The sequence below is a fragment of the Chamaea fasciata genome, unplaced genomic scaffold (genome assembly GCF_029207755.1).
Source record: "Chamaea fasciata isolate MVZ Bird 193981 ecotype frontalis unplaced genomic scaffold, bChaFas1.0.hap1 SCAF_16, whole genome shotgun sequence".
Taxonomy (NCBI): domain Eukaryota; kingdom Metazoa; phylum Chordata; class Aves; order Passeriformes; family Sylviidae; genus Chamaea; species Chamaea fasciata.
Genome location: NW_027094101.1, coordinates 8,107,715 through 8,135,380, shown reverse-complemented (window position 1 = coordinate 8,135,380; position 27,666 = coordinate 8,107,715). Strand labels below are relative to the sequence as shown.

At 54.7% G+C, this 27,666-nt stretch overlaps 1 protein-coding gene across 2 annotated transcripts in view; it reads left to right on the top strand.

Annotated features, from left to right (window-relative positions):
- The window catches only part of LOC136297802 (ATP-sensitive inward rectifier potassium channel 12), a 57,027-nt gene that overhangs the window by 4,462 nt on the left and 24,899 nt on the right, over positions 1-27,666 (top strand). The window contains exon 1 of one of the 2 annotated variants that reach the window (XM_066198029.1): positions 19,139-19,314. The exons of the other annotated variant lie outside the window; for it this stretch is intronic. The gene's annotated coding sequence lies outside the window, so the exon portion shown is untranslated. Of the gene's footprint in view, positions 1-19,138; positions 19,315-27,666 lie in introns of those variants that run through there. 2 annotated transcript variants of the gene reach the window in all.

The following is a 27,666-nucleotide window of genomic DNA, read 5'->3' as shown; positions in this document are numbered from 1 at the left end:
AAAAACCCCAGGAAGCCTCCTTAGCCTGTACAAGTGGATGCAGCTCCTGTTTCCCAGTGCTAGAGGTGCCAGTTCTTCCCTTTGAGAGCGCTTCAAGCACTTCCACTCCAGCTTGTAAGAGGTGCAGCCCAGATCTCACCAAGAGCAGAACATTTCCAGGACCTTCAGGAAGGCAGAAGCACGGCAGGACAGGCAGAGGAGGCCACCAGCCCCCTGGGACGGGCAAGGCGAGGAGAAGACACCTTGCAGGATGAGCTGGCTGGGCTGAGCCAGTGCTGCATCCACCCCAAACAGGTTGGAAGTGCTGGTTGCTGGCTGCATCCCTGTGCCGTGCTGGGGCTGGGCTGCCGAGCTGGAAGGAGCCCAGGGAGAGAAAATTGGCTGGCAGAGGATCCGGCGAGCAGCGAAGAGCTTGTTGCTCAGGCAGGAAATTGCTGTGTCCCAGAGCCCTGGTCTCTGCTGAAAGTCCCCCTCGTCTGGGGATGGTGTGGGCAGAGCTGTGGTACCCAGCCCCAGAGGACCTGCAGAACCACAGCTCAAAACCAGCTGGGAATCGTGGAAATGCAAGTCCTGGCTGTTGCCACCTCCAAGGGCACTGTGCTGCAGTGTCCCAGCATGGCACAGCCCTGAGCTCAGCTCCTGGTGCCTCTGCCTGGGCTCCCAGGGCAGGGAATCATCCTCCCTTGCAGCACTCTGGGTGGCTGAGACGCTTCTGCAACAGCAGTAACTGGCTTTGAGTCTGATTCTGACCTGACAAAGCCCTGCTAATGCAGCTCCTGGATCGGAGCCAGCAAAGCTGGGGTGGAATTTCACCTTTCTCCACAGAGGGCTCAGACTTGGATATGTGCAGGCAGCATCTCTCCTGCTCAGACATCGCTCCCATTCCCAAGCCAAGCAGTGATGGGAGCTGCTCTCCCTGCAGGAGCTGTGGGGTGGGATTGGCTTGTGGCACAAACATGGGCTCAGCCTCCCAAAGTCACTCAGGAGTGCAAATCTTTGCCTGCTCCAGGCACGGCATGGATGGATATGATGAGCTGTTAGCTGGGATGGAGGAAATACAGATCTAAGACGTGGCAGGGTGGGCAGGCAGAGGAAAACGTTCAGGGTCTGGTTTGAGAGCTGTATGCAGCCTCCTCTCTCCCCTTGAGCTGTTCCCAGCCCTGTGAGCATCTGCTAGCAAAGACAGGTAGGGAAAAACCTCCACTGCCTTTTGAGGATTTTATAGAGAAATGGGGAAACCCAGACAGGGAGATGTGCCGAAACTCATGCCAGGAATTAATCTGAAGTGCTTGGGCTCCCTTGGCTTACATGTCCCTCTGTCTTGTCGCTCCTTCTCTGGACTAAGGGAGTCAGGGACAATGGACAGCCCCATCTTCATGAGGAAAATAGAGAGCTCCACGTCCATAGCCTGGATATGCAGCAAAAACCTTTGCAAGATGGAAAGGGTCTGGAGAGGCTGGTTTCCAGAGAGGTTTTTGGATGCTGAAAGACCCAGAAATGCAAAATAAATCCAATGGCTGTAACAAATCTATAGATCCAGCAGGTTTGACGATGCAGAGGTGAACCTTTTCCCAAAGGGAGGGAAGGAAATTTGGGGGTCGGGAAATCTCCCTGGCAGTTATGCCATCCCGTTAGGAAACAGGATGCGAAACTCACTTCCACCCCCCGGATTAAGCAGGAGGAGACAATAATAAAAGCACAGTGTCCCGACAAATATAATTAACAGGGAAAAAAAAGAAAAAAAAAAGGAGAGATTTTTCAAAGTTTGGGTCCTCAGCAAGGATGTTTTATTCATGGCCCGGTAGGGAAGTGCTGGCGGTGCCATTAATTATGGGAGCTGCGGGTGCTGCGCCTGCTCTGGAGAGCTGGGCTCGCCTTTATCATCCTGACACCTGGAACGGGGAGCTGGGGCAGCCTGTGGGGCCACCACCCGCAGGGACACGAGCCTGGCTTCTCCTCTCTGCCACCATTCTTGCTGCTGGATGTTCCTCAGCCATCCAGAGCCCCACGCCGTGCTTGGGGGATGAGCACCACATTCCCAGAAAACGCAGAGGTGGAATGAGGGTGGACAAGCAGCCCCAGAGGTCACCAGCCTCCCTGTGGGTGGGAAGATCTTGGCAGTGCCACTTAAGCAGCACAAGTCGTGGCTTGGTTAAAGACCCAGATCAAAAGGGATAATGATGATACAAAAAAGGACATTCAAAGCACACCTAAAGAGCTGGCTGGAACCATCCCCGGGCTTGGTGCACCCCCCCAGGAGCAGCTCACAGCTCTGATCATTTCCTATTCTGGGAAGTCTCCCCAGTAACTTTCCAGAGAAGTAATAAATAAAATATTTAGTGTTCGGCAAACTAAAGCAGGTGCAAGAACAGCGCAAGTGGGAGAAGGGACCTGGGAAGGGTTCCTGTGGGAGTCAGCTGCAGCTTCCAGAGACGTGAAGGAGAGGGACCAGCACAACTGGGGCCAATCTGGGAGAAAGGTGACCTTGCAGCAGGACATCCCTGTCCATCACATTTATACCCCTGGAAGAGTTCAAGGCCAGGCTGAATGGGGCTTGGAGCAACCTGGGATAGTGGAAGGTGTCCCTGCCCATGGCAGGGGTTGGAACAAGCTGAGCTTTAAGGTCCCTCCCAACCCAAACCTTTCTGGGATTCTATGAAAATATTGCCATGAAAGAAACTTCTCCAAAAATCTCTTTGAAATAGTGGTGAAACAAGGCTGGAAACTGGGACAACGACCTGGGGGCAGAAGAAGAGGGTGACCTGTGGCATCATTAGATCCATTCCAGGGCTGTGCCCAGGGGTGCTGGTGCACCTGGTTGGTGGCATCGCACAAAGAACAGGGTCCTTTGTGTCTGCAGAGCCTGAAAAGGCAGGTGACAAACCAGGGGAAGCTTTGAAACAGCAGGAGCATCCTCAGAGGAGCAGATGCTGGATTAATGAGTGAAACAACCTTTGGCTGCCTGGCAAGGAGGGCCGGTCCCTGGGAGTGTCAGACGGCGGGTGGCTGGGGACCCACCAGGCTCCTGCTGTCACCTGCGCTTCGGGGAGCTGATGACAAGGGACAGTCCTGCCGGGCTCTCCTGGGAGGCTGCTGGGACCAAGTGCTGCATTCACCCATCTCTTTTAATCAAGGTAATGCTCAGTTGTTCCCGGGCCCGGGCGGTGTCATGGTAGGATTGATGACCTGGCACACCCAACCCCGGTGACGGCCTGGGCTCAGATGGCCCCGCTCATCCACGCTTCCAAATCCAAACTGCATTTCATTTCTGCAGGAAATGCAGGAAGGGAAGGGGCTGTCTGAGCACTCCTGACTGCATTCTCAGCCCCAAATCTCTTCTGGCCTTGCTACCCCATGGGCAGGGCTCCACCAAACCTCAAATCCCTGCTGCTTCATGGAGGGATGAGCTCTGTTCCTGACCTTATGGGTTCTAGTTGAATTCAGTGGGTTTTTTAGGAGCAAATAATGTGTCTAAAGAGTTTTACCTGGGGGATTCCATCCTACACTCAAGGGGCTCATATCCCCCAAAATGCAGAGGGGCCCTGGGACCCAGAGAACCCCTGGACTGTGTGATCAGGGGACCAGCAGCAGCTACTCAGGGGGATGCAATTAGCTTAATTGGTGTGAGTATTAGAGGGAAGAGGGTGTACTCTTGCCCGGCTCAACCTAATGAGAGGAACGGCATCCTCCTCCCCAGCCTGCTGGTTATAAATAGGAGGAAACAAGCAGGGTGGGTTGGATTCTGGGCAAGGGTTGCCTGGTGCGGGGTCTGGTGGAGGGGGGATGAGTTGTGCCTGTGCTCAGCCCCTCGGTGCCTCCCCCAGCTCCCCCGAGGGGGTCTTAGTGCAGCATCTTCGGGGGAGGTGGCGTGGGACAGTCTGTCACTGCAGCAGGGCTGGGCTGGCTCCCAGGCATGGCAGCTCCATCTGCTCCTGCAGAAAGCCCTCCTGTTCCGCCTCCACAGCCAGCCAAAGGTACCTCGTAACCCTTGCTCGGAGCTGGCTCCACGCAAAGCCCTGTGCTCTATAAAAAGCCACGCTCCCTGGGAAGAGCCCCCCTCTATTAGAACTTTTTTTAGAGACACCTGATGATGAGCAAATCTCCCCTACAGTCTGGAGTGGATGCTCTTGGAAAGCAGACCTGGGAAGAAAGGATTTGTGAGGAGAAAAGGACACGTCCGTGGGGGCAGAGGGGCAGGGACCTGCTTCTCATGGACTGAGCTGTTCAGGGGAAATCAGCAGCAGCACTCGCCTTATTCCTGAGCCCTTCATCTTGCTCTGAACGTGTCAGGCCCTGAAACTTTAATGCCTTTACACTGATGCTTTAATTATTCAGTGTGGAGGTAATGGAGAAGCCAAGCTGGAAGAGGTGGCTGCTGTGCAGGGGTGCAATCCTGCATCCCGGGCATGCAGGAGGCTGCAGCGTGGATCTGAGCATCCCAGGGCTGCTGTGCTGAGCAACACAGATCAGACACAGCTCTGCCTTCATTCTTAGTGCTTTTTGGAATTTCCCACATTATATTCCTGCTCTGCAGGGACCACGGAGGGTCTCGGTATCTCTTGCTCTCTGCCCATGGTGTGTTTGCCTGGTTAAGTTTGCCAGAGGGGGTGGATGTTCTCGAGGGACTGACAGAGGAGATGTCTGTGATCCCTCTGAATGAATGTCTGTGCCTTGGTTGTCTGTAATTCGGGAGAGAACTGTGAGCTGTGTGGCTGCTTCCAAGGTTCTTTCCCAAAGGGAACTGTGTCAGATTGAAGTGGAGGGGAATGAGCTCGGCTGCAGCCCGATCGGAGCCTGATGGTGCTGGGGAAGAGCCTCCCTCTAGCTACAAAACTGCACCGTGCTTGCCAAAAAATGTAAAGCCCTTGTGCTAACAGGGTAATTAATTAATTACAGCTCATTAGGAGAATTACAATCCCATTAGTTCCTTTGGATCATGATGGGGGGAGCTGATCCTCAGAGGATGAGAGTGAGGGCACTCCAGGCTGCTGAGAGCTGCTCTTTGCCCTGGGGAAACTGGGGGTGCTCTGAGGCTGATTTGTGGGGATGGGGTTCTGCTCAGAGAGCCCCTCTTGCCAATCCCCTAATGATGGTCCTCTGCTTCCAGGGAAGCAGACATTGAAATTTCTCCTGCCTTCCCAGGAGACACACAACAGCTGTGTCCCAGCCTGATCCCAGGAGCTTGTGCTGGTTGTCAAACTCTGCTCTGTCCTGCCGTGCTCTGCCTACAGCCCCGTTTAGAGCTGCCTCATGAGACTCTGCCTGAGGAGGGATGGATCAGGATAAGTATCTGATCCCATGTGGGGCAGGTCATGGGGTCCTGGCACCGCAGCTCTCTGTTCTCTCTGGGAGCAAATCCTCCCTCCTGCCCTCCTTCTCCCCTTGAAATCCCATTAACGCTTCCTTTATTCTGTGCTTCATGTTGCTGTCACTCGCCGGTCGCTCGGTTCTTTGATCCCTTTAATTTATTATTTTTATTTCACAGAATCTTTTATTATAATTTTTTTTTTTAAATAAGAAAAAGGCTTTATCATCGAGGCTGGGTGAGCGGGGACCTCTCTGTTTAAATATAGCAATGAGACGTGCTGCTCACCGCGTGCCAGCCCCGGGGTGTAGGGTTTGTCCTCCCAGAACTTGGGCAGTTTGCCTCCTCCTCCTCCTCCTCCTCCTCCTCCTCCTCCTCCTCCTCCTCCTCCCTGCTGGGACATGGAGGAGTTCTAGGGCCTGCCACGAGTCCAGATAAATTGCTCCAGACCTTAAGCCCTGACTGGAACAAACACCAAGTTTCCTCAATTTCCGTTCCCTGAGCCTGATGCTCAGAATCTGGGCATTTCTGTAATGCAGTAACATACCTCATGAATAAAGATTAAGTTGATTAAAAAGGAAAACCCAGAGCAAGGCTGAATAAAAGTGATTTCCAGAGATTAGATGCTCTGGCACATCAGGAGTTCCCTAAAGGGCTGAGCTAACATGTTCAAACATAAGAGCTTTAAGCCCTCTTCCCTGCTTTGTAACTAATGGCTTCGGGTTGGGAAGACTGACTCTTCCACTTGATAATTGTCCCTGTGGGACACACTGAAGTTTTATGCACTGCTCCAGAGGCCAGCATCCCCTGTAACCTGTTCCCTGCTTTCCATGGGATGTGCACAAACACCTCCCTTCCCAGTGGCCAGATGTGGGGGAAATGGAGCAAAGAAGGGGGGTGAGCCTTGTACCCCAGCAGCCACAGCTTCTTCCATGCTCCTGGGTCCCAAAACTGCGGATAACTCTCCTGTGTGACTGAGTCTAAGGAAGAGAAATAGTGAAAATCAAAATTTTCTTCTTATTTGTGAAAGCAAGACTGAATATGAGCTGTGTCCAAGTGATGCCCCAGCAGTGTTGTGTCTCAAGTATCTGGAGGAGACAAGGAAAAATACCCAACTCCTTTGCTGCGCATCAAATCCAATGGGCTGCTGTTGTCACAGCCTGAGCTTTCCCTCTGCCACATAAAAACAAAGGTACATCCCCTCTGAAAAACGGGAAAAATACAGGGGAAAAGCCCCACACTCTTTTCTTTCTCCCGGGAATCTCCTTCCCTGCATAGCCCTGGGCCCCAAAGCTTTGAACCTGCCTCTTGCATGCCTGAGGTGATGCTCTGGTGTAGGCTGGGAAAGGGGCACTGTGTGTTCTTTAATGGGACAGCAGGGAAAGGAATGTGCATACGTAATCTGGAAAATCTTTTGTCCGGGATTTGCAGGGGTAGATATACGGACAGACTCCAACTCGCTCCATTTTAATGATGCAACCTCTGTCTTCATCAGAATTTCCCATTTGTGCTCAGGGCTGCAGCAAGGACGCTGCTCTGAGCCAGGGCTGTGTCTTGCTAAGCCCTGTTTGAGTGAGCGAGACCATTCCTGTACCTGAGAGATGATAACGTAATTGGCCTTTTTAATCCTGACCTGAAAATGTGAGGTTTTCCACGCCACATCTCCCACTCCCCTGTCCCTATTTTCTTTCCTCTCTGGAGATGCTGTCACTGAGCTAATGCCGGTTGTGCCTGACTGGGAGTCCAGCCCCAAGGTGAGGCTTTGTGTGTCCCAACATTTGGGGAAGCCCATCCCGAGGTGGGCACACCTGGAGTGGAGCATCCTCAGCTGGAAACTCCAGAGCAGCAGCAGAAAGGGGTAGAAAATGGAGCTAATTTAAAGATTTCCATGAGGTATTTCTAAACTTGATTATGCAGCATGATAGCTGGTGATGGCAGGGTCTGAACTTGGCAATTCAGGGTCCTCTTCCTTGTCCCTGCATGACCCAGGAGCTGCCATTCCTGCTGTAGTATTTTTTTTGTGTGCGTGTGTGACTCAAATTCCATCGTGGGTAATCACACCCCGTCTCTTCAAATTCCTTGGGGAGCAGGGAGGCAGTTGCTGGTCCTGTGCCTGCTGAAGGAGTCTCAGGTGTCAGCGAGCTGCAGCCTGGAGGTGGCTGCATTGCAGGCTCTGAGATGCTCGCAGGCGCTCGCGCCGCCGCGGCTGCTTCACTCTCTGATTTCTTATCAAAATAAAATGCCTGTCTTCCTCCGAGTTTCCTATGAGAGGGAGGGAGGTTTGAAGGGTGTATTCACGTGCTGCCTGTGCAGTTGGGACAGTTGTGCTCCGATGCTGAAGGATGCTGTCTTGGGAAAGTGGGAAGAGCTTAGAATCCAACTGGAAATGCAGCTGGTGGAGCAGCAACTCCCCCCTGCTCCTCTCCCTTCTCCCTGCAGTCACAGCCATTCATCCCAAGCAGTTGTATCCAGTGCTGTGTTTCAGCAGGAATCGCTTCCCCATCAATCCAGCTGCTATTCCTCTCCCCCCCGAGGCTTCCAAAGGTAGTAAGTCCGCAGCAATGTGCAAATATTGGAGAGTTGAGCGTGGGGGATTAGTGACTTGGCAATTAAAATATTTGACCTACATCTTGTTGAGTACCAGCAAGGTCAGATGGAGCCGTGCCTCTTCCCAAAACTTCTTCCCAAAGGAATTTTATTGTGGCAGTGACTTCTGTTGGAACAGGCTGCTACTGAATATGAAGGGAAGGGCTCAGAGTCCGGATCTGTGGGGCTGTGCGAGGGCTGGACCCCTCAGCAGGGATTTTGGGGGTGCTGGGAGTTCCTGAGGGCGGGCTCGAGATCATCTCTACAGCACAAACACCCCATAATATTTACAGGGATCTTCTCACAAACACAGCAGAGAACAAGCATCTCCTTTTGTTCCTGGGATTGTACGTGCTGAGAATCCTTGTCCAAACAAATGAGTGGGTTTTTCTTCCGGCAAACATCACAGATCTCTCTTCTTTAAATTTTTTTTTTTTCTCTTCTCCTTTTCACGTGTTGTTGGCTCTGGTCTGCAAACAATGTTCTTTTTAAGCCAGGGCAGAAAACTCTGTGTGTGTCCAGAGCACGATGTGATAGCAGGAGCCGGCGATGTCCGCTTGGCAGGGAGATTAGGCGGAAGTCTTTCATAAAGCTCCTCTCATCCCAAAGCAAGGGGAGGGGGAACAAAAACAAAGCCCCCCCAGTACTGCTGGATCTGGATGGTTTGCTCACAGCTGGGGCTGCAGGAACAGTAGTCAATGGGCACCTGGACACCCCAAGCCTGAGGTCGGGCACAAACCCTCCTTGGATTCCAACAGCAATGAGTGGCTGTAACAGGGCTGGAGGAAAACTGAGAATTTGCTGCTTCGGGCTGTGGCTTGTCGACTGATTCTCCAAAATCCTCTTGTATAGCTGGCACCCCCAACAACCTGGGGAAGATGTTTTGGGCTGTAGTTTGAGTTACAACAGGGATCTCTTGTTGTGACTGGGTCCAGCAGCCTGTTACTCCTACCCTTGGAAAAGTGGCTGCTCTGAGCCTAGCTGCTCCAGGCAGGGCTGCTAAGACACCAGCCTGCTGCCAATCTAAGGGAGTTTGGAGTTCCTACCTCCTGAAGCTGAGCAGAGGAGGCTGTTGGCATGTGCTAAAAAAGCCCAGAGGTGATCGCAGCCCCTTGGGTGTGATCACAGGGAAGAGCTATGCAAAATCCCTGTGGCTGGTCTGGGAGTTGCTGCTGGCTCCAACACTGTGAAATTCCAATGCTCCTTCCCCTAAGAGCTAAGCAGGTGCTCCAGGATGCTGCCTCAGAGCAGGAGAAGCCCAGGCCATTGCTGGTCCCAGCTGATGCTCAAACCAGAGCCCAAAAACCAAGTGGATCCTCACCTCCCAAAGAAACCCTGACCCTCAGGTTTTACCTGTCGGACCCAAGAGCATGAACTTTTACCAAGAGACTCAAGTAACAGGTTTATCTAACAGGAGCAATGCCAGATTTTGGCGTTTAGAAGATGTTAGAAAACACAAACCAACAGAAACCCCCATGATCTGTCATTTGGTGTGGAAGTCATTCACCCATTTTTTCTATGCTGAGGGGTTCCCCATCCTTTTCTTTTTTTTTTTTTTTTTTTTTTTTCCAGTGGGGTGATGGTCCTCAAAAGGTGTGGGACCGGGGTGTGAAATTCCCACTTGTTACTAGGGACTCACCTTAGTGAAGGTCACTGATACTGTTTGCAGTTATGCTGCCTGCCCTGGTCCTGCCTGGCTTCCCTTGCCTCCCCAGGATCACTCCAGGTGGGATTTGATAGCTTGTCTTTATTGAGCCGTGGTGTCCTTGGAGTCTGATAGCAAGAATTTCTTGCAGAGCCATAAATGTCTTCAGGGCTACCAGTCTGTGAGCCAGCAGGGAGCGGGGAATTGCTGAGTTTGGGTAAACTTGTCATTAGAGAGAAAATAGTTCTTCAGGTTCCTCCCTGAGCAATACACGACTTAAAAATAAACCCTCAAAACAACAACGAAAAAACAGAAAAAAACCCCAACCTCTTCAACAACATACATCTCAGCACGGCTCAAAAGAAAAAGAACATCTTTTTTCATTCAACAAATTTTCCTGCAACCTCTCCCTGATTTTCTTTGGGAAATGAACTTCTGGCTAAACCTATTCAATCTCACAAAGCATTTCAATTTTGACAAGAGTGCATATTCTGGAGGAACGTGGTTTCATCAGAGTTTCTCCAGCCAACTCTAATCCCAAATGCCTCGCTGTGACTAAACCTCATTTCTATGTTAAGTACTTGAGCTTGCCTGTAAGGACCAGGTAAAAACTCAATCAGTTGAGTAGCCTCCCTGCAGCTGCCTTGTTAAACAGTGAGCTTTTAAAACTTTTCTCCTTTTTATCTTAATGGAGAAAAAGTGGAAGATCCCCTGGGGAGAGGCACAGTTTGATCCCTGATAAACCAACCCAAAAATTTACACTGGAACCTTGCTGACATCCAGGGAGATGTGGGGGCTTGGGGGTCCTGGTCGTTTTGGACTGGGCCCTGGGAAGGTTTTGCTGCTTTGTCTTTTATCATCCAGCATCCAGAATGGAGGGGAAGAGAGGAAGAAAAAAAGGAATTCTTAAGAAGCATCTTTGTTGGGAAGTGCTGGCATGGTAGGCAGTGCCCTGGCTGCAATCCTTAAGGAAGGACATATATAACTTCTGCCCTGCCATGGGCATTTACAGCTGGTGACAGCCAAATTTCCATCCCAGTGGCACTGGATTTGAGGCATGGGCTGTTCTGGCAGCAGGAGGAGTTTCCTGTGCTCCCAGCGACCTGGATCGCACCTTCCCTGGGCGTTCCACCTCACCTGCGCGACACTTCTTGCTTTGGCATCCCCATGTGCCACCTGTGCCTTGCAGAGGGGCGAGGTCCCTTCTGAAAAGGGGGGGTTTAGGAAGTTCCAGGGCAGCTCCATGTGGGAATCACCCCCTCTGTGTAATCTCTGTCAGCTGCTGCATTGGAGCATCCCGGAGCAGCAGGTATCACCTGATGGGATCTGTTGTGCCACTCCCTCATCCCAAATGGAACTCCCTGGCTCACCCCACAGGGATAAACACCCCAGAAAAAGGGGAAAGAGCATTTCCTCACCCCTTCAGGAACTCCCTGCCCTCGGCTTTGCTGGGTGCTGTGGCTCTGAGCGTGCCAGCAGCTGCGTGTGCTCGGCACTGGCACTGCAGAGCCTGGCACCCATCCCAAACTCATGCAGAGCTTGGGAATTACATGTGATTGCACAAAATGGGGGAGAGAAACAACTGGGAAGATCACAGTGCTTTACCTTTTGGAAATGGGAAGTTTTTAGCAAGAGTCAGAATGCTCTGTTTGGAGATTAATTTTTTTTTTTTCAATTGCCTCTTCTGCTTTGGAAAATGTCTTTTAAATGATCTAGAGGAGAACTGTGATTTACAAATGAGTGCAACAGCCTGGTGGGGAGTTGGTTCCTTTCGGATTGAACAAACTGCTTTGAGGCTTATGGAAAGAAACCTTTATAATTTAGTCTTTCACTCAAAAATAATTTGCTTCCATATGAATTTACAATTTTATTTTGCTCCACAACCCAAAGAATAGCTCAGCCTTTCATCTACCTGGCCCTGGGCACTACTGAACCTCTGTTTTCTAAGACCCCACCTTCCAGAAACCCATCATAGGCAGGCGACTTCAAAATGCAGCTTTGTTTCAGACTGACCTCTTGGCTTCCCTGGCACAGTCCTGGTGTTTGGTGTGGGTCTTGCTCGTGGCTTTGAGCAGAGGGTGAAAACTGGGGGGGGGGTTTGTGCCAGTTTTGTCTGTTTCTTCACTCCATAAATTCCAAGCACTTGGCTCTCGAGCCTGCAGCTGCCCAGTGTCACTTAGTGCCGCGTGCCTGGGGACAGGACTTGAGCAATCCTTAAGGTTTTCCCTTTATTTCCATACCCAGCTCCGAGAGCTGCCACAGGCAGCTGCTGGCCGGACCCCTCTGCCCTTTCCCAAACCCTGAGAGCTGCCAGCAACGGGCAAAGAGGCCTCGCCAAGGGCAGGAGAGCACAAATATCTGTGCATATGTTCCTCTCAGCCAGCTGCAGCGACAGAAGACTCGAATTCTCTGTCTGCCTCTATTTTCCTCTCCAGCCCGGGGCCGGTGGGGCCACGGCCGGCTGAGCCTGGAGCTCCAGCGCTGATGGAGAAGCTGCTGGTGCTGAATCTGCAGGGATGAATTTAACCTTGCTCCGTGCCCAGGACCGCCCCGGGAGGTGCAGCAATGCTGGGGCTGCTTTATTTAGCAGCGGGGGCGGGTGTGAAATGCCTCTTGTGAAAGACGGGGCGGGTTTTCAGTGGCTGCAGTGTTTAAGTGACCTGTCAAAGAGGAGCAGGAGGCTGGGGAGGGTCGTGTCCTGTCTGCTCCCTCGGCCTCCTGCTGTCTGTCTGTGCCTCCGAGCGTTCTCCAGCTGATGTCTGAACCCACCGAGCTCGCGTGTGACCTGGTTTGGCACAGAAGGGGATGTCCCATGGATGGGCAAGTCCCCCAAGGCTGGTGCTGACAGGTAAAAGCAGTAGTGAGGCTCGAGGCCACTTATTTGGGGTTTTCTTTGCACCAAACCACTGTGAGTAAATCCTCTGAAGATGTGAGCCCAGAGAGAGGAAGGAAATATTATCTGCCAGCACAGCCCTCGCCATAGTTTTCACCTCACTGAGCAGCCTGGAGTGACTGAAGATGTTTCAGTGCTGAAGATGCTCACAGGTTACCCATCCTCTGCATCCTGCCAATGCCCCCCCAGCCCAGCTGATTTTACCCCCGGCTGTGTCCATCCATGGGCTTTCTCCAGCCTCCCAACTCCAGTTGTCTCCAGAAGGCTGCTCAGGTCAAAGAGGAATCTCTCATTCTCTCTCTCTCTCAGTCTCATGTCTCTGGCAGTGCTGAGAAATTTGGGGGCTAACCTGCCCCAGGGGAGACTGAGATGAGAAATTTCCCATGCGCTGGGAGCTGAGCACTGGCAGAGTCCCCTGGCTTGGTGTGATGTCTCCATCACTGAAGGGATTTATGGTCCAGCCAGCTGTGGCTGGGCTGGAAGCACTGGCCTTGTAGGAAGGGCTGTTGGGCTCTTCCCAGCTCTGCACTCAGCTACCAAGTCCTGGAGGACAAATACTTTGGGGGCAGAAACGATTTGTCATTTTGACCCCTTCTTCTGTCTCTTTTTGCCTCTGGGGATGGGCAATTCTTCTCCACACACCAGGGTTTTTCCTGGAGCCTCCTGGGAAAGCTGTGAGATGGGTCACCAAGGGGATCTGACAGGTCCATGCTGGGAAAAGCCCCTTCAGGCCCCCCAGGCCTTCTCTTGTGGCTCTGGCCAGGAGGGAATTGCTATGTGACACAACTGAACTGCAGCCCCAGGCCAGAGGTGCTTACATAAGATATTTACTGTGTGCCCCAAGACTGCCTTGGGAAGGAGCCAACGTGCTGATTAGGTGACGTCTGCCCGGGACTGGGTGGATTTGGCCTCGGAGCATCTGCTGCCTGCGCTGGTGGTCTCGGAGGCGCTGCCCTCAGGTCATTTATGTAAGAAGCCAGTTGGGCTCTCTGGCTGCAGCCAAACCTCTGGGTCGTGTGAGGTGCCAGTCTGACCCTCGGGGTGTCCAGCCTGGGCTCTGCTGTGAGCAGCCATCGGTCAGCTCATCACTGCTGCTTTTTCCTCCTCACTTTCTAAAATAATCCACCCTTTGGATGAGGGAAAGGGGAGCTGAGCATTGGTGGTGGAGTGAGGAGAGCTGAAAGGGCTCCATGGTTTCTCCTGGGTGCTGTGAGCCCTAGGGGAGCTGCCCTTTGCTCTTTGTTTTGGAGCATCCCATGGTAAAAAGCCAAAGCTGTGCATGTTACAACTGGCCCGGGCCATGGAGCTGGCACTGGGATTGTGCCCAAAGTCTTGGAATTCCCATCTGCTGCCCCAAATCCTCCCCCAAAACACTGCAGGCCACAACAGCAGCAGATAAGCTTCTTTCCTCTTGCTTTATCGTGTTTTTTCCAGTCAGGATCCCAGACTGATGGAGTCTCTGGCCTGGTCTTGGAGTGATGGCATGCTGAGGGTGCACGGTTTTCCCAAACTGCCTCTATTCTTGCTCTTCAGTTGTGGATAAGGAGCCGGCTCCCACCTCTGGCCATGATGAAAGGCACTGGCCAAGGTCTTCCCAAGTGTTTGTCCATGGGCTGGACCTCTCTGTGTGCAGCAGAGCAGGGTCAGCATGCTTCAACCCCTAAAAAGTGTATCATGACCAGCTGGGAAATCCTCTGGGATTGTGTAGGGAGGGGCATGTTTAATGGAGGATGTGGCTGTTTGGACCAGCACTGCTCATGGTGGAGCAAGGCTGAGCCATCCTGAGGTGAGCTGTGTGCGTGTGAAGAAGAGAAGCGGAGGAAGAGTCAAAGGAGGATGCTGGGGAGTGACATTCCCTCGGGACCCTGCTGAAACAAGCTCTAATGGGTGAAATTAAGCTGAGTAGAATGGGAAAATTTCCTAAGATATGTTAGAGCCTCCCAAGGGACACGGTGCTATCCCAGCAGCACGGTCCCCAGGGCAAACACAGGGGAGCAAACCTGGCAATGGGATCTGTGTCCCTGCCGTGGGGTTTGCAGTGAGCCTGAGCCTGTGCCGTGGCACCAGTGCTGGGATGCAACGGGGGATGCTGCCAGTGTCCGTGTTGTGGCTGGGGCTGGAATCCAGCTGGAAGCTGCATGGAGCAGTCCTTCATTAGCAAAATCTGCAGAGTTTCACTGGCTACAAGTGGCATTTCATTTTATCAACTGGCAGAAATACAAATGTCTGGAGTTTTTTTCTCTGTGCTGGCCATTCTGGGGAGAAATGGCTCACCTGCTCCATGGCTTTTCATGGAACAGATTATTGCTCCTGGCTGATGGTTCTTCAGGCCCAATCCTGCCTTTACTTTTCCTTCCTGGGTGAGTGGATACAAAGGTGTTGAGCAAGACCTGCTGAGCATGGTGCAACCAACCTATGGAGAGTCACTCCACGTCCCTCCATGGCAATGGCCAATTCTTGCCCCCATCAGCAGTTTCTGGTCCCCAGGACCTCGCTTGCAGTGCCAAAAAAGCACAACAATCAAAAGACCTCAACTGCTGTGCTCCTCCTGCTGGCAGCCAGGCTCCTACCCTGCCCTCCCTCCCTCCTGGTCTCACTGATGCACAGCCAGAAACCAGAGGTGCACAGGGACATGCCTTCCTCTATTTCCAGATAAATCCATGGCAGTTCACTGGTCCTCATGCCCTGGAGTCAACCTCCCTGAGCTCTTTTGGTTGTGCTCCCCCTGTGCCGACATGGCCCTCGAGATGCTCTGGACACGGAGTGTAGGTCTGAGCATCCCTCTCTCCATCATCCAATTGCTCCTGGACACCCTTGACTGCTCTCCCAGGCTGAGATCCCCTGGTAACACAAACATCTTTTCTTCTGCACTGGGCTATCACCCCTGCTTTCTCCCCTGTCACAGCCTCCGTGAGCGCTCCAGGTGCCCACAAACCCGTGCCATCCTCCCCTCCGTCTGCCGCATCCACTGGCCCGTTGTCTTCCCAAATCCCACCAGGACTTGGCCCTGTGTGTCCCTTTACCGGCCAATGGCGATGGACAGCAGATGGCCACGGCCGGCGGACCCTTCCCCCCGGCCCCGAGCCCGGTGGGCTGGGTGGGCAGGAGAGAGGGGAGCCAGCTCAAGGCTGAGGCATGTCCATGGCAAACCTCACGGCTATTTTTAACCCGCATGGATGAGAGCTTATTTCCTGAGCTGGCTCGTGTGGCGTGGCAGTCCCGCTGCCCAGTGGGATGGGGGGATGTGTTTTGGGTCATCAAATGGCAACCCTGAGCCTGCAAATGGCCTTTTCTAGGGGCAGGAGTGGGAAGGGAGTGGGGTGCCGGGAGAGAGGAGCCGGTATTCCATGGGGATGTCCTGCAGTGGTGTCGTGGTCTGGTGTGGCTTGAGTTCTGCGTGTCCTCCTGGGCTCTGTGGTGGGTGCTGCATCCATCAGCCTTGGGGCTTTCTCAGCTTGTATTTCCAAGTCTCAGTTGTCACACTGGGACCTGCGATGGGGCTCCAAGTCTATTTCCCCCAGCACCCCACCTTCCCCCTGCTGCAAAACCCATTAGAGCAAAAGGGAGAGATGGGAGCAAACCTCTGCCCTGCAGGATTTGCGAACAACCCTGCACCTTTTCGGGTTCAGCAAACCCAATTTGCGTGAAATCCCACCCTCTCCAGCTGCTCGGTTTTTGGAAAGGCTGGAGGATGGCGGGCTGTGTTCCCACGGTGTGTGGGACGGGGCTGGTGGCACCCGATCCGAGCGGCCCCGTGCCATCGGGAGCACGGGTGACTTAGCACGTTTGCCCATCCCCGCTCCCCCGCGCCTCCCCCTCGGCCTCTTCCTCCGGGAGCCCTGACACTAATGCAGCGGGAGTGGGGGATTTATGGACGGCAGCCCTCCAATCGGGCCATCCGTCTTGATTAAATTAGCCCTAATGGCTCAGTGCTGACTCGCTCATGGCCCTGCGCAGCCGCGCTGCGGGCGCAAGAAAAGGGCTCGACCCGCCGGGTGCACCCCTCGTTCCACCCCCTGGTCCTCCTTCCCTCACTCGGACAATTCCTGAAAGAGTGGCCACACATGGCCTGGGGCAGTGGGAGGTCGGATCCCTGGCTGGAGCTGTTCCCTGGCTGGAAGCCCACAGGACATGGGGGTCCCCAGGGCTGCGGTCCTGAGCCGACAGAAGGGGACAACGAGCTTCTCCCCAACCCTGATGGGAAAACAGGGGGAACTTCTGCCCAAAAGCAGAGAGAATCTGGGGCTTACCGGGATGGAGGTCCCAGACCATTCATTTCCATTTCCTGTAGGAAACTGGGGAGAGAGGGATAAGCCACCAGCATGGGCAGGTGATGGGAACACCAGCCCGGCCAGTTGTGGCTGCCCAGCTCCACCCAGCCCTCCCAGCCGGCCCCAGTCTTGGACTGGGGACCCTGAAGCTGCTCCCCTCACCCCAGTGGGTGCCCCTGGCCCATGGCCAGTCTCCCACCCCAGCTCTGCAGCCAATCTTTGGGTGCATTAATGGTGTCTGTTTTTGAAGGGAGTGTAAGGAGCTTTGGTCTGGCACTTCTGGCTGGGCATTGGGGCAGGGAGGTATTTGGGAAGCTTTCCATGGGCATGGAGGGCTGACAGGAGGAGAGGCATCAGGGAAGAGCAAGCTGGCATGTGAGGGGTTGCCTGATCAGAAAGGAGCAGTGTTTTTGGGGTCAGGTTGTCCCTGGGTGGTCTTGCACAAGACCACCATGCCCAGCGTGTGAGCCGGTGTCCCCTCTGATGTGCAAATCCCAAATCCCTGCTGTTAACTGAGTACCCATCAGGCTGGGGCAAGGCCCTGCAGTGCCTTTCATCCTGGGATTTTGGTGTTGGTTAAAATTCAGTGTTTCTGAGGTTTGTGGAATGGGATGAGATGGGACAAGCCGATGTAGAGAGGGGAGTGGAGATGCTCTGGTGTCTGGGGTGTTTGGGAGCAGTGAGGGAACAATGCTCCATTCTCGGGAGAGGATGGGAGCTGTGCACCAGCAGAGTCACTGCTCCAGGATGCTGTTGAAAGGGGAGAGGGAGGAATTGCTGCTCCCAGACTTGTGGTGGGAGACAAGGAAAAGTGAGGGAGAGACTGCCAAAGGGCAGGTGGGGAGGCAGCCTCTCCATGTGCTGTGTTCTGGGGGGCTTTGTGGTTTCTCTGTGACCTGCCAGCTCGTGACAGCCACGCTGAGCAGCGCCGAGCATCGCTGGCGAGGCTGGAGGTCTCCTGGCTGTGATTTTTTTTTTTTTTTTTCCTGAACAAAGCCTGTGAATCCCCAAAAAAGGAGCAGGCAGCAGCCCTGGGATCTCGCGGGTGACCGAGTGTGGAGGAAGTGTAGCAAAAATTACAGACGGTGGCTGGTTTGCATCTCCCTCTGGCTGGGAGCCAGCCGAGGTTGTGAGCCCACTGCAGCATCCCTGTGCCTCCCGCTCCCCTCCGCGGGGAAAAGAGACTGCCGGAGCAAGGTTTCACTTTGACCCTCTCCAAAAAGGCCTCGCTATTATAAGGGTAGCGTGACCCGGAGACACCCAAAGCCTCCCAAATGGCTTAAAATAATGCTCACCACCAAAGAAACAAACTTGGACTCGGGTCAACCTTTAAAAAAAAATAAAAATAATCCCCGACTGCAATAAAAAAGAAGTGGTTCCAATTCTCAGCCCTCTCTCTGCCCCCGGCTCCTCTCCACACACGCAGCCCCCTGCCCCTTAAACCAGCCCAAAGTGAAGCCTTCAGGGACGCTGTCCCCACCATTGATTTTTCGTGGAAGGTGCCCAGGAAGGACGGGGATGGACTGACGGCGGGGCCGCTGCCCCCCGACCGCAGCCGCCGGCGCCGGGGAGCTGAGATGGATCCATGGGGAAAGGAGTTGTTGCTTCCCTCTTCTGTGGTTGCCGGAGCCGGGGCCGGGCTAGAAAAAAGCAAGCGGAAGCCATCAAGGTAGAGGAGAGGAAGCGAGGAAGAAGAAGAAGAAGAAGGGCCGAAGGGCTGGGGCGAAGCAGCCATTAGGAAAGTGCTGATGCAGAGGTTCCCTCGTGTCTACGGGCAGAGTTGGAGGAGTTGCTGTTCGCGGACAAAGGCAGCAGGAGGGAGTGGAGCTTTGTAGAAGCCGGAGCCTGTCTCACTGGGTGTCTGTGTTTCATTCCCTGTCAAAAGCCTGGGAGCTGGTGGGGGGGGGGGGGGGGAAAGCAGGGAAGCGGCGAGCTGCAGCGCTCGCTCAGGATCAGATAGCAAGAAAACCAATAGCGGCGAGAAAAAAAAAAAAAAAAAAAAAAAAAAAAAGAAAACCAACCCACATCAACCAACCAACCCACCCACCCTCCACGCTGAGGCTGGAACAGGCAGGTCCCTGCCAACTCCACAGCACGCAGCAAGCAGGGAAGAAGGGAAGAAGTCCACCCTCCCCGGGCAGGAGCGGAGTTGAGCCCGAAGGATATTTGATGACACTTTGGCAACGATGGGTCCCCCAGCATCTTCCAGAGCCCATTTGAGGGTGAAGGCTCTGAAAGCGCAGAGGGAGTTTGAAGCTAAATTCACCTGAGTCTGGATCTCTTGGTCGCTGGGATTTATCTATTTTTTTTTTCTCCACGGGGAAACCGAACCAAGAAAAAAAGCGTTTGCTTTTTTTTTTTTTTAAATCTCTCTCCTTTTTTTTTTTTTTTTTTTTTTTTTTTTTTTTTTTTTTCAATTTTCTTTTCTGTTTGGAAGAAGAGATATATATATATATTTTCCCCCCGTGGTCAGAATGGAGGGGTTGGGTCTGTGCCTAAGAAGCAGCAGCCGGACATCGGTCCTGGGAGAAACCCGAGTGGATGTGGGGTCCCCTGCCAGCTAACTCTCCAGGAGCTGCAGCCCCACGGCCGGAGGGGCTGGATGCAGTGAGAGGTAAGTGCCGGCTCCGGTGCCTGCCGACGACGGCTCCTCCGCTCCTCCAGCTCCGTCTTAATCCCAAGTCAGAGGCAAAAACAGCAGTCTCATAGTGAGTCAATCACTTCCACCTATTGCAGCCCTAATGGAGAAATAAGACAGGGAAGTTTCGCAGCGGCGGCTCCACGGGGAAAGTTCCCCTCACCCCTGTGCCCCAAATGCCAGGTTTGGGGAGGGGGGGGGGGGGACACACACGATGTTTTGCCAAGCGGCGTCACCATGCCAGTGCCATGGGCCCCCTCCCTGCCCAGCCAGCACTGAGGGTTCGCTGTTGCTTTTTTTTGGGTTCCTCTCCGTGCTCCTGCTCCCCTCTGCTCGCTTCCCCCGGCCAGCTCGCTTCCTCACCCAAAACTTTTGCACACCGGTTGTTTTGGGCAATGCCCACACGGGGTTATGCCCCTCGATGCCCACATAGGGAAAATATTCACGTGTGGCTGTGGCACACACCTTCCTGACCCTCTTATCCCCAACTCCCCGGGCCCCACTGGCAGGGACAAGCTTGGGGTGAGCCCGGGAGCTGCAGGGCTTGGGGGGGCTTCCAAGGGAAACTGCAAAGCGCAGGAAAAAAGCCGAGCGAGCCGACCACGGCAGCAGCAGCAGCAGCAGCAGCAGCAGCAGCATAATTGCATCACTGTAATAGTATCGGCGCTGAGCACGAGCCAGGCGAGTAAAATTGTCCAGAAAATGAGCTGTACTAAAGTGCCTCCAGTTAGCAGCACCTGCACGCCTTCACTGGGTGCTCGAGGCCGTTTGTATTTTTAGAAGTCTCTCTTAATTATAGAGCAAAGAGTGTGAGAGGGAAAATGGTGTGTATTTAGCAGCATTCCCGGACAGTTTTGCAGTGAATATGTGCACAAAATCACCAAATAGGGGTGGGTTTTTTCTCCCCCCCCACTTGCACTTGTGATTTTGAACCACCTGTTTTGCTGTGGTGTCAGCAAACGAGGGCTGGGTTTTTTTTCTTTCCTGTTCTTAGAAAGCGTGGCATGACTTTGCCCGTGAAAAAGATGGGAAGCGGTCCCGCTGCCTTCCCTGTGCACCCCAAATCAACCCCAGTTTCTGAGACTTTCCCATTCCCATCTCAGGGGTGACACTGGTGGGGACAGGGGACTCACATGTCGGTGCCAGGTCTTCTGCAAGCAGGAAAGAGCTGGAGATGTTTTACAGGTCACTGTGAAAAAAAAATCCACAACAAGCCCTGCAACAGCTCATTTTGCTTCTACAAACCTTCTTCCCCTCATCCCCTTCTCCGTGAAACTTTCCAGGGCCTTTTCTTTGGAACAGCAGGTGAAATTCCCTTTGTGTGAGCACAAAGCAATGAAGCCACCAGAAAATAATGAAAACAAGACTTAAAAAAAAAAAATTTAAAAAAAAGAAAAATCCTTGCCTGCTCTTTTCAGGCCTGGAATAACAGCAAGCATTCACATCCCTGCCAGATAAGCTTAATAAAGCTCCAGCTTTGCTGGAGAAGGCAATGTAAAGGCCACTTTACTTCTTGCCTCTGATCCAAAACACACTTTAAAATCCTCTGTTGCCTCTGCTGCTCTTTACCCAAAAGAGTTGCTTTACCTGGGAAATTGAAGTAGTTTTTTTCCTTAGCCTTGGAATGACCCAGGGGGGTTATGGCAAGTCCTTTGGGACCAGCTGGGGCGGGATTTTGCTGTCACCCCTACTCTTTTGGTGCCGTGGTGCTCCGTGGTTTTCCGTGGTGCTCACGGTGGGGTTTTCCCCTGTCCCTGCTGGCTGGGGCGGCTCCGCCGGCAGCGCAGCACAAACCGTTCCTGCTGCGGATAAACTTCGGAGGAGCTGTCGGGGGAACTGCACCGCGAGCTGAAACCCGGCATTTCCACCCCAATTCCTGACAGCTTTTAGGGGCTTTTAGGGTGTGAGTGTGCTGGAGAGACACGGGAGCCTCGCCCAACCTCTGTGCAGGTGGAAAGAGGCCGGGTTGGCAGTTTTGGGGGTGCTGGCTCCAGAAAGAGTGGGAGCACTGTCCCTGTGAGGGGTTGCTGGAGGGACGGTTCTGTCCTGCTCTCCTGCCACAGCTCGGGTGTGTGGCACTTGGAGGGGGCACCTTATGTAAGCAGTGATGGCAGCGCCGTGCCCTGGCCGTGCCACCCTGCTCTGCCACTGCCAGGCCTCGGCCACCTCCCTTAGTCCCCGTTCTGAGGGTCCCCTCTGGGTGCAGGTGCTGCTGTACCACTGTGGGAAGGAACACAATCCCCCCTGACAGGGCAAACAGCTCCAAGCCCAGGGGTTTGCCTGTGGTTTTCGCAGAGTTCATGGTTGCACCTTTCTCAGCGCTGCCTCTGGCATCCCCAGCCCTGGGGAGGTGGCTCCAGGCTCAAGCACCTTTCTGAGCTCTTTTGCACCCCTTGACTGAAAAGTCCAGCCCTGTTTGGGTTTGGCAGAGCAGGGCAAAGGCTGGCTCACATAGATGAGGAGGGAGAAATTGTCCTCCAAGTGTGGGGACATTGGTTGGCAAAGGACCTTTGTCCCTGTCCTGGTTCATGAGCCTGTCCCTCCATCCCCCTGTGGGTCCCTGAGTGCCCAGTGCACACCCGGCCATCAGTCCTGAACCTGGTGTGCCCAAAATGGGGAAAAGGAGAGGAAAAAAAGAGCATTAAGGGTCTCGGGAAGCCCCTGCACGCCAGGGAGCGGAGCATGGGGAGTGTCTTGTCACTCCAGCTCCACTCCAGCTTCTGAGTCGGGGTGGAAGGGAGAAAGGTGGGAGTGTGGTGGCAGGTGGCAGAGGGAGTCCCAGTGCTGCTCTCCACAGCTCTGGGTGAGTGTGGGCTTGTCACCTCACAGGGATGTGCCCCCCTTTCACCATTCTTGGCTCGTTCCTAGCTTCTTCCCTAGTTCCAGCTTGGTCCTTCAGTCCCAGCTTGATCCCGGTTCCCGGCTCACTCCCTCATTCCCAGCTTGCAGCAAGGCAGGACTGCCGGTGGGCGATGGATTTCTTGCAAAGCTTTTTCAGATTCCCCCATTGGACTTTTGAAGCATCTGGTATCACTATCTCAGCGTCATTATGAATTAATTAACATTAATTTCCTGCTCTGATATCTCCCATTGCTGGGACTTTTAGCCTGGGCTTTTTTCCCCCCCTGACATCCCCAGACAGAAATGGCCAGATCTGGACTGTGCCTGACAGAAAGCCAGAGAGAAGTCACATAACTGTGGGGTCGTGGGCTCCCCATCCCTGTCCCCACCCTGCACCAAGGCAGGGAATGCTGCCGGGATCCCCATGGTCTGTTAGCCAGGATAAGGCTGATCCCGGTGCTGCCAGCACTGCCTGTCCCCTCGCTGTGCCCCCGGATTTTTTGGAGTGTTTTGGGTGTTTTGGGGATGGGTGATGCTGGCTGTGCCACCCCTCCCCTCCGTTTCCCCGCAGGGATGCAGGGCAGGTGATGCCGGGGCTGTCCCGCAGGGGAAGGATCTTCCCTTCAGCTCTGGGAAACCCTGATCGTGGCTCCCCAGCCTGTGCTGGAGGCACCAGGGATGTTCTTCTCTGGGATGCTGTTCCAGGGACGCTGATCCCAAGGAGGCTGATGGCAGGGAGGCTGTCACAGGGGTACTGGCCCCAGGAATGCTGTCTTTAGGGATGCTGACCCTCCAGATTTGTGAGGACGGGGATGCAACTGTAGCAGGCTGGGATCAGGGCTGGATCCTTTGCCCTGGCCGTGTTCATCCTGCTCCGTGAGTCACCCCGAGGGAGGCACGGCAAGGAGTCACAACCTGACCACCACGGCTCCTTCCCTGAGCTCTCACCTGCACGGCTGAGCCCTGGAGCGTCCGGAAGGACTCAGTGGGATGAGGGTGCAGCACCCGCTGCCTCCCGGCCCCATCCCACCCCACCGCTTACCCCATTCCCTGCCCCACAGCGGCACGACCCTCCTGCCCCCGCACTGCCACCCCCGTGCCACCACCGTGTGCCCCATGGCAGGGCCACAGCAGCGCAAGGGCCGCCCCGGCCCCCGCTGCAGCCCTTGCAGTGCGGGCTGAGCTGGTGGGGTTTTCCCCCGAACTCCGCAAGCCCCGTGGCTGGGGCGGGGTGGGGGTGGCAGCCCCGGGGGGGGCCCGGGGGATAACCCCGGTGTCCTACATCCCCAGAGCTGGCTCGGGCTTACGTAACAGCCGTGCTGCAGTGTCTGCTCTGCTCAGCGCCAGTGCCACCGGCAGAGCTGCAGCGCGGAGCCCATCTCCCTGGATATTTGCTTTTTGGGGACAGGGAGGAGGGAGGGTGACACCTGCGGGGTAGCTGAGCTTCAGGGAGTGGCCAGGACCTGGAGGGGGTGGTTGGTAGGGCTGGCTGGGCATGAGGTTGAGGTGTCTGCCCCCAGCCCCTTCTGTCAGCGACCTTGGGGGCCAGAATTCCCCCTGGGTGGCAGCAGCCTGTGGAAGGAGGGGTTGGGGATGGGGACAGCAGAGAGGGCCCTGTCCTGGGCCTAAGCCAGAGATCAGGTTGGAGATCCTGCTGCACCCCCTGCCACCCACGGTCCTGCCTCTATCCTCTCGGAGAGCACTGTGCAGGTGGGGAAACTGAGGCAGGAGGCTGTGACATCCCGTGGGGAGCAGATGCCAGGGACTCTCTGGATGAGGAGGGGATGGGGAATTATCAGCTCCTCAGAGAACTCTGGGTTGGAGATGCCCCAGCTCAGCCCAAGCTCTGCCCCCAGAGCTGGTGTCCCCACTTGGGGCTGGCACATGGGCACAGGGACCTGCTGGCCTGACAGGGAGGTGCAGCTCTGGAGTGTGTGTGACATGACATGGGGCATGGGGGGACATCAGACTGGCTGCAACACCCTTCGTGTCCCCAGCTTGAGTTCCCAGGGAGCCACAGGGTGCCAGAGCAGGGAGCTGTGGGGAGAGATCTCAGTGCCAGGTTGTGCCAAGGCCGTGGTCTGGCGGGGGACCAGTGTGTCACCAGTGTGTCACCGTGCCTGACCACTGCCAAGTGCTAGGGTGCACCTGGGATCTGACCCAGCCCTGGGAGCCTGAGGGCTGTGGGTGGGCTCAGGGTGCTGATAGCAGCCCAGGGGCTCAGGGTGGTACCTGCTGGAGGTCCTTCTCCAGCTGAAATGACATCACAGTCCCACTCCAGCACAGCTCTGCTCCGGCACAGCTCGCTGGAAGCAGGAGGAGGGTTTGTGTCCCAATGGTCACCCAGTGTTGTGAGGACCTGGGGGGTCCCTGGCCCATCCTGCTCATGCTGGGCCATCCAGTGCCACCAGCAGCTGTGCTGTGCCTCCGTGGTGCCTCATGGCCAGTGCTGACATGGGGGCAATGCCACCATCTGTGAGTGCCACCTGCCCACAGGGGTGCCTGGCAGGGCAGCATGGATGTCACTGCAGGGCTGTGGGAGCACCCAGTGTGATCCCAGTGGGAAATGTGTGGTGTCATCCACCAGTGACAGCCAGGGTGCCCCCAGGGACCGAGTCAGTGAGACCACCCTTTTCTCTCCCCCTTTGCCCTTCGTTCCCAGGCTCAGCTGGCGTTTCTCTTAGGGCTTGGTGGGATGGAGCCCAGCCTCCCCCAGCATTCTGAGTCCTCTGCCCTCCTGGGCATCCTGAGGAGCTGTGGCGCTCACTGTGCTCGGCACAGGGACCCCACGCCCTGAAGCCGGGGGAACCAAGGACACCAGTGAGCTCATCCCTCCTGCCTGGGCTGGGAAAATCATTGCATTGTGCTCCCTGCAAGAGGCTCAAAGGCCTTTGGTTCCCTTTTAGGACACGGCTGGAAAGGAGCCACCAAAACAAATGCCAGGAAAAATAAGCCTTCAGTAGTGGCTACTTTCTCCTTAGGATGTGAATGTGGATCCCTCACCTTAGGGAGCCCTTTGGGGAACCCCCAGTGCTTGGGCTGTAGGGATAAAACTCACCCCAACACAGGCCCTTCGTTTCTGCCAAATCCGGACCTGTTGGATGATTCAAATGTTCGGGAAAAGTCTCTGGACGGTGCAGCCCTTTCTCTGCAGCAGCACAGTGGAGCCCTGACACAATCCCCTGGAGGGCTGGGGCACCTGACATGGTGGGATCCTGCTCCCCAGCCAGGGTGGGATCTGGCAGTGAGGCTCTCAGCTGGGCTGAGAACACCCTCCAACTCGTTACACACATGGGCCAGCTAATCTCCATCTGACAGCGAGTCATCCTTCCCACCGTGCTGAAGGCAGCAATGACAGTGTGGTTAAAGGGGCTGATGAATTAAGTGCATCTTATAAATACATCAGATATTAAAATTCCCGTGTAATTACAGTGCAATGGATTATGTGTGGTGCTGAAGGGGAAGCAATTCAGTGGAGCAGAGGAATTACAGTGAGAGAGGAGAGGCAGTGAAGCATAATTGCACCCAGCTCTGCTCTGCTGGGGGGTAGAGCAGGGGCTGCTTTGGAGCTGCAGTGGGAGCGAGGCCGAGCGGCCCCGGAGCTCTGCTGGCAGCCAGGGCTTGTCCAGGGCACTGCAGGGATTGGGGAAATTGAGTTGGACCTGCAGAGTTTTGTGAAAAGGAGTGAGAGAGGGCTTTGCTCTGCTTCATCCCTTGCTTTCCCAGGGAGGAAGGCACCCTGCTCCCAGTCTGCCTCTGGCCACACAGATCCACAAGCTTTGGCCATTGCTCACTCCAGCATTCCACTGCTCGCAGGGCTCCCATGTGTGACCAGAAGTCAGTGCTTGAGGAGATCTAAGACAAGAGAACCTGATTTCCTTTCCTTTCCTTTCCTTTCCTTTCCTTTCCTTTCCTTTCCTTTCCTTTCCTTTCCTTTCCTTTCCTTTCCTTTCCTTTCCTTTCCTTTCCTTTCCTTTCCTTTCCTTTCCTTTCCTTTCCTTTCCTTTCCTTTCCTTTCCTTTCCTTTCCTTTCCTTTCCTTTCCTTTCCTTTCCTTTCCTTTCCTTTCCTTTCCTTTCCTTTTTCTGTCTCCTGCTCTCATCTCTTTTCCCCTTCTGTTTTTTTTCCCTGCTTTTCCCCTTTCCCCTTCCTTTCATGTTCCCAGCCCCCCAGGCAGCTGCAGGTGTGTGAGGTCCAGGCAGAGGCTGGGTCCAGGTGACCAAACAGGCCACCCCATCATTCACATCCTCACTCCTCCTTGTTTTCCAGCATTGGTGGCACAGGGCGAATTTTTCGGTGCTTTTGGTCCCCCCCCCGCCCCAGGGAGGGGGTGCCACTTGCAAGGGACCTTGTGGTCAGAGTGTCCCCAGCTCGATTTGGCTGCGGAGCTGCCGGAGCAAAGGCTTTGCCTTAATGAGCTGGTGCTGGTTTGCTCGTTAATGATGTGGAGCGGCGCCGTCGCCAGACAATTAAGGAATGTTGTCCCAGGCTCTAATGAGGGCACAGAGAGGGCCGGCTGTGGGATGCTGGGGGATGCCACGTGTAGGGCACAGAGCGGGGCTGCACCGAGGCTCCCACCTGGGAGCACCAGTGACCCACCCACAGCGCTGCCTCCTCCTCCTCCTCTTCCCCTCCCCAAGAGTCACACAGGACGTTGTCCCCATCGTGCCCCCACACTTGGTGAGGACACGGGGCCGTGTGACACCTGCCTTGGCTCGTGCAATGGCGTTTGTTCGCTAATTAGCACAATCTGGCAGCCCACACCGTTCTCCCAGTCATTAATTATTATTAATTATTTGTTATGCAAATAGGGTTGAGGAGTACATCGCTCAAGGCAGCACAAACACAAACAGTCCCGGGCCCAGGCGTTTATGTAAAGGCGGGTGAGGGGACACTGCAGGAGGGCCTGGAGGCATCCTGGGGTCCCCTGGGAGCTGGGGACATGGTGTTGGCATTAATGGCAATCGGTGCTGCAGGGCTGATGCTAGAGGGGTCTGCAGGAGTGATGGATGTGGGCTGTAACGGGGAAAACGGGTCCTTTCAGTGTCCTGGGGGATGAAGGTGATGGGATGACCCAAGGGTGTGTTGGTGATGGGTGGCTGAGGAAGGGAAAGGCGATGGCTGTGTTTTGTGGCTGCTGAGGATGTCCTGTCCCATTTTTTTTCCCTGTGGTCCATCCCTAGGAATGGTGTCTGGGGAAAAGTTGGGATGTTTCACCAAAGCTGTTTCAATAAGTGGCAGTTTCCTGTCTCCATCCCCCCAGCTGGATGGTGGATGAGGCTGGGACCCACCTGTGCATCCCTCCCAGTCCACTGCCTGGTGCTGATGGGGCATTATTTTGGTGCTCCCACCTTCCCCTTCCCCTCCATCTGGGAGTCTGTTCTATCCATGGGTCCCTGCCCTTTGCATGCCTCTTAATCCACCATCGACCCCAAAGGCAGCCACCCATCACATCCCTGTGTCACAGAGCAATAGCACCAGTGGCACT